This window comes from Lissotriton vulgaris, chromosome 1_1 (genome assembly GCF_964263255.1).
Source record: "Lissotriton vulgaris chromosome 1_1, aLisVul1.2, whole genome shotgun sequence".
NCBI classification, from domain to species: domain Eukaryota; kingdom Metazoa; phylum Chordata; class Amphibia; order Caudata; family Salamandridae; genus Lissotriton; species Lissotriton vulgaris.
In genome coordinates, this window is record NC_141685.1 from 1,150,840,258 (window position 1) to 1,150,850,289 (window position 10,032).

Below are 10,032 nucleotides of genomic sequence, written 5' to 3' on the forward strand. Positions count from 1 at the left end.
AGTGGCCATATCTTTTAATGCAAACAAAATTCGAAAGTTGTCAACAATAGTAGATCGTTTATCAACAGATACTGCAGGAGGATTTTTAATGGTAAATACTGAAATGGTTGCTATGAGAGCTATGGTGATGCAAAATCGACTTGCTCTTGGTATAAGATTGGCAAAAAAAGGAGGAGTCTGTGGAATTTTGAAGGTACAACACTGTTGTACCTATATTCCGGACAAAAGTCAAAATATTCAAAGGTATATTACAAATATTACAGAATTGCATAAAGAAGTTGCTCCACTAGAGGTTGATGGTGTTCTTGAGAAACTTGGTAACAGTTTTTCAGCTGTAAAGAAATGCTTTTTTGAAATAGGTAGGTCAATAATAGGGAAAGTATTAATTCCACTGACTGTAAAGATAGTAATGATATTAATCCTAAGATTCGCTTGTAAACTTAGAAAAAGGAGAAACATTAAAAAGTCCATAAAAAGGACAGTTGAGGAAAGTAAAGAAAGAGAACATGAGAAAGGGGAAATAGAGTTGGAAGAGTTTAGAGAAAGACTTTACCATAATAGAAAGAAAATGGAAGATACAAGAGTTAAAGTCATACTAACTGAAAAGAACCTGAAACATATTTTTGAAAAATTCTACAAACATTTTTGGTGTTATTTGGTGATAAGATCACCAAGGGGGGGAATTGATGGAGCGAGGCTGTGATAAAAAATGTTGTATACCCCTCGTGAAGTTAGTTTTTCGTAACTATAATATGTATTAATCGAGTGGATTTTAGAACTAACCAACAGAAAAAAAGAAAACACACACAGAAAAGTACACGTGAGATACTAATTTGCTTGTGTTGCAAATTGTAATACAAATAATCATGTGAATTTGTCATGCTAATATAGTGCAATAACGCTTCTAATTTAACAAAGCTATGCATGTATGCTTATTATAAGTATTTATTGTGGCAAAAACGAAGAAGAATGGTAAGAAAACAACGCCTCTTTGTGGCTTAAGGCTAGGTAATCACTAACAGGGTAAACTTAGAATGGTGGGAGGTGAACAGAAGGGTTTTACTTCAAAATCTAACGTTTAATTGTGTTTGTTTCTATAATAGTTCCCGTTATGGCCCATGCAGCCTAACAAAACATGGAGGGTTTGCAAGACTCAGAGAAAATGTAATTCTACGCATGCGCGACTGTGCTCGAGAGATGTACGAGCAGCCTGTGCCTGGGCTACTGATGTCAAGGTCAGCGTGGCCTGAACAGCAGAATGGTGCTAAAAGAGAATGCTCAAGTTGTGAGCCTGGGAAAATTTACCGAAGTGTCGAAGTAAGGACATGATGAAAATGTTGCAAACATGAACAATTATGACCGTATGAGAATTATGGAAGTGACTTTGCAAAATTCGGACAATGAGGAGATGAGGTGATCTTCACCAACCCTTGAATGGACCAATGAGGAATGAGTGTGGATTCTAAAGTTTCAAATTTTAGTTAGATAGGTAAAAAAGGGTATAAAAGAGGCCGTTTGGAAGAGAGAAAAAAGCTTGCTTTTGAATTATTTTCACACCACGACACTCTGTCGGACTGATCCATTTTTGGGTGCAAAGACTTTGAAATTTTTTCCTGACTTTAACTTTTGATGGGGTCGGAGTCTTGATGGGAGGTGAACATCGAGGAAGATAGAGCGGCTGTTTTTGGGAACTTTGTCGTTTAATCCTGTTCTTTCCTCTATGACCAAGAAGATGGGTAATATGTCTTTGATTTTTCTCACTTCTGAACTATTCTGATAATAAATGTAAACTAATTGAACTTATTTTATCCTTTACTTGAAGTAATCAGAGAAATGTTTAAACTAATTTTTCTGAATTAAGATTAACATTTTAAGCAAAATGTCATGCTAGAAGACTTAAGGAGAAAATAAAAATTAAATAAATGGAGAATTAAGCAGGTCTTTTTTGTCCATAAACCAACTTCTACTAGCTGATCCATTGACCAAAACAGTGGGGTGCCTTAAATGCTGTTTATGAGATTTAAATACCATGGTGATATCAATAAAATGCATATGTATATAATGTATAGAATTTAACTTTTAGATGAAGTAGGGTACTTCGCTATCCAGCCGCTCCCTCTCTGGCCTCACTGATCTTGGGAGCAGTGTGATCTGTGTGAATGAGTGACTCGCGGTGCTATGGGCCCCACCCACAAGTGAAGTGTGATAGCTCCTGGGGATTTTGGTGATGGTTTTGAGGGTTGTTTGAGAGCAGCGCTGGATCATTTGTCTTTACCCACCCAGGACAGCATGCATTAAGAAGTATTCCATCTGCTCCACTTTCTTTAGTCAGCGTCCTAGCTTGAATCAAGGATAGGACAGTTACTCCAATTTTCGACACCCCATAGGCTGTGTTGGGCCAGCCCTCCTGGCTGTAATTTTCATTCTTGGTGTCTTCAACAAACTTTTCCATGAGTGCTACCAGCTCATCTTCTGTGATGGACTCACTGCAAAACTTCTCTTTGAGATCTTTGCTGCATTTGGCTAAAGCATGCTGACTAGACATGCTGGACACCTTTACAACTCTTCTGTGTGGCTTTATGATTGGTAACAACTCTGTGCAGACTTCCCTGGTAGCAAAGAAAGTTGGTTTTCAAAGTAACTTCCCCTTGAATATGAAATGGTGTAGTATCAGCGACTTTGAAAGCAATTCCTGCATTATTGATCAGAACATCTATTCAACCATATTATTTCTTCATGAAGTCCTTCAGTGTTCGGATGCTCTGCATGTCTGTGATGTCCAGCTGGAGGAGAAGAGATGTCAAACCCTCCTCCTCTTGCAGCTTTTTCACAGATGCTTCCCCCAGTTAGGGGTCTCGGGCAGTCAGGTACACGTCTCCTTGTACTGCTTGCAGAGAGCCCGCACAATTGCCAATCCGAAGCCTTTATTACCTCCGGTCACCACTACCACTCTGGTGCTAGGCATATTGGGCAACAAAGCACTGTTAGCAGAGGCGCACGCGTCTGAATTATGCAGAAGTAAACAGAATGCGAGCGGTTACAAGGGAGGGTTGAGTTTTTGCCTCTAGTCCTTCAGGCTGGACTGTTGTCATGGGTATACAGTAGGGTCCATATTTATGAAGCCTTATCATTGTTCTTGTGTCAAGCAAGATGACGCGAGTACAACGCAAAAGCTTCAGTAACATTTATAAAGCCTCATTTGAGTGCCCTTGTGTGACTTTGTAAGTAAATGTCATGCAAAGCAGCCACTTGTGCTGCGTTACATTACATTTCAACTAGGGAGACATTCCATGGGTGCAATTTCGGCGTTCCCATCCACCCACCCATTGATTTTGGAACATTCCCAGATTTACAAAGACTTGTAAACCTGGGAATGCATCAAAATGCTAAGCCTTCCTAAGTGAGGCGTAACAAGGAGAAAACTCTTTATTTCTTCTATGTATTTCCTCTTTCCACATTTGCTGCAGAATGCAGCACACACAGAAAGAGGGAAAGGTTTGTTTTTGTGCAGTAAGGTGTCACTTCCTGCAAACACCCATGCACTATGGTGCAAAGGTGCCTACGTTGGAGCTAGGCTGCACACAGTACGCCTGCACAAGGAGACAGCAGAAATATTAAATACAGAACATTTCTGTCTTCTTCCTCACACACAACGCAACACACCAACTTTGCCTGCTGCCATACGTTGCGTGAAAGTTTAGTAAATGTGCACCCGGTCTTTTCTGTTCTTAGGTTCTATTATTGCTGCCCATGTGCTCTTACAGGCTATTCCTGAATGCTTCATTATAGCGCCTCTGTGTCAGGCTTCATTGTTGGAGAGATTGCAGCTGCTGCCTTCTGGCTGAGTGATCTCATGCACTGCATGGTACAGCAGTGTCCTTCCGATCAGGGTTTGCATTCCTCGGTTGAAGTTATCCCCGCCACTCTCTCTGCCTAGCCCTTATCCAGGTCCTATACAGGTTGGTTTAGCAGACCTCTTGGGTTGGTGACGATAGATAAGAAAGGGGAGGAGGAGATAATCAGATTACTTAAGTAATCAAAAGCTGCTATTGGCTGGCCAAGAAGCTTCCTCCAGAAGGCTTATGCACTCACTCTACGAGAGCAGAGGCTGCTACTACTGCTCTGGTACATCATGTGCAAGTTCTGGACATTTGCAGGCTGGTATGTGGGTGTCCCTACGCATCTTCACAAAGCATTATTACCTGGACAGCTAGGCCAGCGGGGCGGGCACTTTGTTCAGTGGCATAGCAAGGGGGTGTGGCTTCCCCCCTACATGCGAGTAGTCGACAGCACCCTCGCTCTGTTTGCTACCCCACTGCAAACTCAGAATTTCCAGTAAAGGTCTGACCCAATCCACAGCTCCACCACCAGGGGAGGTACTGTTTGGCATCTATTCACAGGATGAGCAATCTGTGGTTAGCCTTTTCTGTGAGAGATTCCATCTTACCACAAATTCCACTGCAAGCCACCTATTTCCCCGTTGTGCAGAATGGACTCATTTAGTTTACTAATAAGATCCCAGTTTTGAAGTCTGCAAATTACTATATTCCTTTCTAAACTTCAGATTGTTTATTTGGAAACAAGTCCCATAAACCGCATTAAAGTCAAATCGATACGGTACAGTATGAAACAGTAAAATAAGGGTACAAAAAGGTTACATAAGTTAAAACAATGTGGTTTGTCTCAATCCCTTACAGCCTAAGGATAGTCCATTGTAGAGCAAAGAATCAATAAGAATTCATAGGATTTCATTACATTGGACTTTTAAGCATTACTGTGCATGTGCTGTGAACATTATGAACTACTAATGCTCCTGAGGCTTCTAAGTCAGATGACTATTGCTTAGTTATGACATTTAGGAATTAGATGTTCAGACACATATATGTCACAAGGTTACATTTATATCATCCATATGTCTCTTATATACATATATGCTAGGCCTAGATTCATGGTTTAATCTCCCAAAACATTCCAAGATTTTCCTACTGTCTTTCTTCATCAGGGCTTACTTTACTTCACCCCAAAGTTTATTTTGTGTTACCTTCTTTTTGACTTTTATAAGTGCTTTATTTTCCATTGTACTGTTTTGTAGGGCTTCATCTCCTCACACGCACTCATGACTCTGCCTTAGCAGCCCAACCAGCTCATTTTTTATGCTTCAGATTATTATGACTATGCCTTTTTCAGGTTTTCTGTGATGGATCTGCTTGTTTGCTATTTCAAAATGTAAGGAAATGATTCCCATAGTTCTTTCAAAGACTTTAATGGTTTCAGAACCCTGTTCAGAAGTCCACAAGGCAAGTAGGAGCCTCTGGGCCTAACTGTGGGGGTTGAGGCCTTTTACTCCTAATATCTCAGGACCCGGCCTACTATGGATCCTTAGTAACTGGCCCAAGTACCACTTCAGCACTTGACTCTCAATGGTAGAGCAGGTAGAAAAAAACAAGGTTTCCTGTGAAGGGGGAGGTAGACACAGGGAGGTGAATACAGGCGCACAGCTCAAAATATGTTCAATGGCAGCAATAAATGATTGTCCGGTCAAATACATTCTTTTAGGGCAACAAGAGTATTTATATAAGACCTCAAAGTAAAATACGCCATACATAGACAATACACACAGCCCACAAAAGTTAGGGCTCTTGTGTTTAATGCAGTAGCTGCTCCTTCGCTATGGCGGAGGAGCGTCGCCCACTGCTTTTGGGCAGTGTAAAGGAAAGGAAATTTAAAATGCTAATAACTTTTAGTTGTTATAATTTCATGTTTCCTTTGCAGGCGGGGCTGCTCTGCTCACGGAGCAGGGCAGGGGAGGAGTGGTTTGCCCACTCCTAAGTGCGCAAGGACTGTTTGGTTGGCCTCCTCGGGCCGCCCATATCAGACATGCGCACTTTACCCATTTTACATGCAGGCTGCATTACAGCCTGCGTGGAGAACAAGCCCAGGCCCCCATTCCTTGGTTGAGCGTCAAACCAGGACGCTCAAAACCAATCACAACGCTGCATTGCAGAGTTGTGATTGGTCAGGGGAGCCTGACTGTTCTTCCTGGCTTCCTGGCCCACGAGCAGAGCAGGAGCAAGAAGCAGAGACACGGGACCCGGCGGCTAGGTAAGTACATAAATATGTTTTCCCATTGAGTAACCCCTCGCCCTCCTCGTGCCACCCCTCACTCTGTTTGATAAGTCAAATAATTCCCAGCACTGAAGCGTTACCTTCGCTCAGTCTTAACCACACCAACCACGCCAGCAGTAATTGTCCAACTGGAGTCTCGGAGACTCTACAACAGTGGCTGCCTCTGGTGAGTAGCACACATTTGCCGCTGCAGGGGGATTTTGACGGCTTCTGGTTCTGATCCTGAATCAAGATTCTGGCCCACATGGGTCACCTTGCCGACATCTTAGCCAGCATCCACTAGGCTACAATTCTTGTCTTCCTCCGATGGCTGGCCTAAGCCTCTAGGTCCCGTCACCTGCCAAGGCAGAGGTCTTGCCTTAGTTTCCTCTCATCGCACAGCCTATCTAGCTGCTTGACAGTTTAAAGTTTTGGGGGCCTTGAGCTCCTCTTATAGTCCATTTCCAGACATCAAGTATGATATAGGGTCTGAGTCTTTGAAGTTAGCTTTGGGGGTCTGCTACCTTTGAAGTACCCTCTCCTCTGCCCTGTCCTTCCTCCAGAAAGTCTGTCACAGCAGCAATGACTCCAAATTTGGCTGAACCGCAAATCAGGCCATGGGAATGACTAGAGGTTCACACCTGGTTGTCAGCCATAGTGATATGTCTATCAAAAGGTTGCCCCAGGGCCCATGCTTTGTGATTCTCTTATCAGCCCCATCACCTTCCTGAGATGTGCCCAGGGACCTTCTCAGCGACCCCTCTTTAAATTAAAAGAGCACCCTTTGAAGTATGCTGTAGATCCTGGTTCTTCTTATCCACACAGCTCTCTGCACAGCCCTGGGTCTCCCAGAATGGAATAAAAATATTCCATGTATTGTACCATTCAGAGGCACACATACATCAAGCACATGCATACAACACACACACTGCACATCACTATATACTACCTTGATGTATGCCCAAGGTGAATTAAGCACACAACAGTGGAACTTTACACGAGTGAGCCTCACTCCAGTGACACATATAAAAAGGGGCTGTTCACTTCTACTGATCACTGCACGGTATGCTGCCACCACCATGCTCATGCTGCTTAACGCTTGACAAAGGCAGGAGCGTTTCATCACTGTGAAGGTAGTGCTTTGGGCCAACAAGACTGCAATCCGTGAGACAGGCCTATGTCATGGAGCACAGGCATGATCCGTGTTGGCCCATGACAACAAAAGTCAGCAACAGTAATCCAGACATCTTTGCAGCTGAGGCACTCAGAGCAGGGGTGCACGTCCGTCACCACGCAGGGGACTTTTCAGATGGTTTCATGGCATGCCTGGGTCTCTAACCTAAGAATTTCCTTAAAGTGATGTATTTGTAGCTGGCTGGCTGATATGCAGTGCAATGGTATCTTGCATTTCTGGTCACCATCACAGAGTCTTCTATATGAATTTTAGGGTCAGATTCGCATTAGCTAACCAGTATTTAAATTCTGGAGCTAGTTTCCTTATGTCATCTTGTAATGAATGTGCTTTTCGCTAAAAGAACGCACCCTAACCCAACGCCCCCAACAGGCAAGGCAAGACTCAGCACTTCCTTAAGGTGGGGTAAGAAAACACACCCAAATGTAGGTAAAACAACATATACACCTTTATTAATGCAATTGAAATAGAATGCAATATGTACACAGCTAGCAAAGAATAGAAAATATATATATATATATATATATATATATATATATATATATATATATAAGAGAGAGTGAAAGAGAGAGTGTGGTTAGGAACACCTCACCAATTGAATTTGCATCATCCTTGCCAGCTCAAGCTGTAGGAAGTCCGTCAACAGCCCAGGAAGGAGTTTCAATCAGGACTCAAGTTCCATCAACAAGCCACAGCAATACGTCTATTCTGTGGTGTACTTCCACCTGAGCCACTAAAGCTTCCAGCTTTAATACCATTATTCAACGTGGGACGAAGCTTCTAGAAAACCCAGCTCCTTTCTCATTGGAAAAAATCGAGCTGGCTGGTACCAGTCTGTGTCAAGGCCCAGACAGTGGCTGGCCAAGCCTCTATATTTTGACTTCGAGGATGAGTTGCCCATTCTACAGATAATATTCAGTTCACTCTGGTCGGTGAGGAGCGAAAAACAAGTGAGGAGTAGAAAAACATGCCCTCCCCACTTTGCAGCTACGTGCGAGCTCAGAACAAGGCATCAGTTATGAAAATTCGGTCAGTTATGCAAACGCTGCCATGCACACAGAGAAGCTTAAAGCAAGGTAGAATCTAATAGAGACTACTAGCCGCAGATTCCTTAACGTACAATTATCCCCAGGCGCGACACTAGATCCGGAAAAAATTTTGCCACAGCATCCCTGCGCGCTGGGGGGATGGCATCACGTGTCTCCGGCCAGGCGTTGTCCGCGTATTTAACATCAGCGAGGTCACATAAGTCCCATCCCGGCGCACCGACGTCAGTTTTTTCCTTTTCGTGCCTGTTTAGGCCTTTCACGTGCTCGTCTTGTGAGCACCAGATGTCGACGACGGACTCACCCCATCTGCATGTGGTGTTTGGGGGAACACCACGACTCCACTGATTGTGAGGCGTGCCAGCAGATGAAACTGAAGTCCCGGCGGGAGTGCCAGATGAAACTTCTCTCAGCTCGCATGTCCAGGTCGGCATCGTCACCACGCCTGGCCCCTGCGGAGGGTTTTTGAAACCGTCGCCACCGTCTTAGACATCGTCCCTCTCCCAAGCAGCAAAAGCGTCGCTAACCTGTCGGTAAGTGTCGCAATTTGTCCCTCAGGGCTGGTTCTCGGCCTGTTGGGGGCGCGCGCTCTCTGCGGGTGGTGCGGCCCCGCGTGTCATCCCCCCACTGTGGGGGTGACTAGAGCCCAGATGGTATGCAGCGGCTTTGCAGGCCTTGCTGGCTTCTACTCCTCTTTCTTCCCCTACTGGGACGTCAGCGGATCCCTTGCAGTGTGCGGGGCCCTCCGCTGCATTGCCGGCGGCTCCGGCCCGGCGCCGGAAGGCCGGATCCAGCTTCGGAGGATGTGGTGCCTTTGGGGTGAGGCCCTTCGGGGGTCCCCCCTTCGGCCCACAGCGCCTCTGCTTCGCCGCAAACTCCAGCTGGAGTCCCTGTGGTGTCGCCGGAGGTCGCCGGGACTCGGGTCACACCCAGAGCCCCACTCGGTCCTAGGGGTAGGCGGTGGCCTCGTCCAAGGCCGAGGTGATGCCGCTTCGCCTCCGGCGGCTGCTGGCCCTGGCGGCGCCACAGGGGCTGGCGGAGGGCCCTTCTCATCCAGTAACGGGCCGAGGTTGGCGGGGGACCCCTCGTTCTTCCCCAGGTCCCTCATGCCCCTCCACGCAGGCGGCTGCCTCGTCTGAGGTCGTGTCAATGCCTTTCCGGCGCCGCTCCCTCGCTGCCCTGGTGCCGGAGACGGCCGACGTGTTGTGGCTTTTTCCACGACGTCGTCTAAGGACTGCTCCTCACCGTCGCTGCGGCCGTGGTCTTCTCCGGAGACACCGCAGATCCCCCACTCTTCGGTCCCTTTTCCTCCTTTCCGGACCTGGCCCTTCCTTCCTCTGGTGGACTTGGGGGACGGCTACCTTAGCTTGCAGCCGTCACCTACTGAGGAACTGCTTCCCCCACCGAGGTGGGTGGTGCAGCCTTCGCTCGCACTGTTTCCACGTCTGTGGGAATTTTGCACATGGGTGATCCAGCTGCCCATTTCCCTGCGGATCATCTTCTGTAGGTTCTCCATCAGGGCTCTGGTGGTAGGGAGCTGCTGCTTCTCTTCAAAGCTTCGCTCCATTCTTCTTTTTTGGGGACTTGGGGCCGTCCCGCCACGGTGGACCCAGTGCCCCAAAACCTACTTCACCGCCACCATCCGGCGCTGCGTGATCCGGTGTGTCTTTCCCTCCACTCCTCTACCAG

General features: G+C 46.1%; 1 pseudogene; it reads right to left on the minus strand.

The window, feature by feature from the left end:
• Positions 1-2,176: 2,176 nt before the first annotated feature.
• On the minus strand, positions 2,177-2,965 carry LOC147748830 (carbonyl reductase [NADPH] 1 pseudogene; annotated as a pseudogene).
• Positions 2,966-10,032: the final 7,067 nt, after the last annotated feature.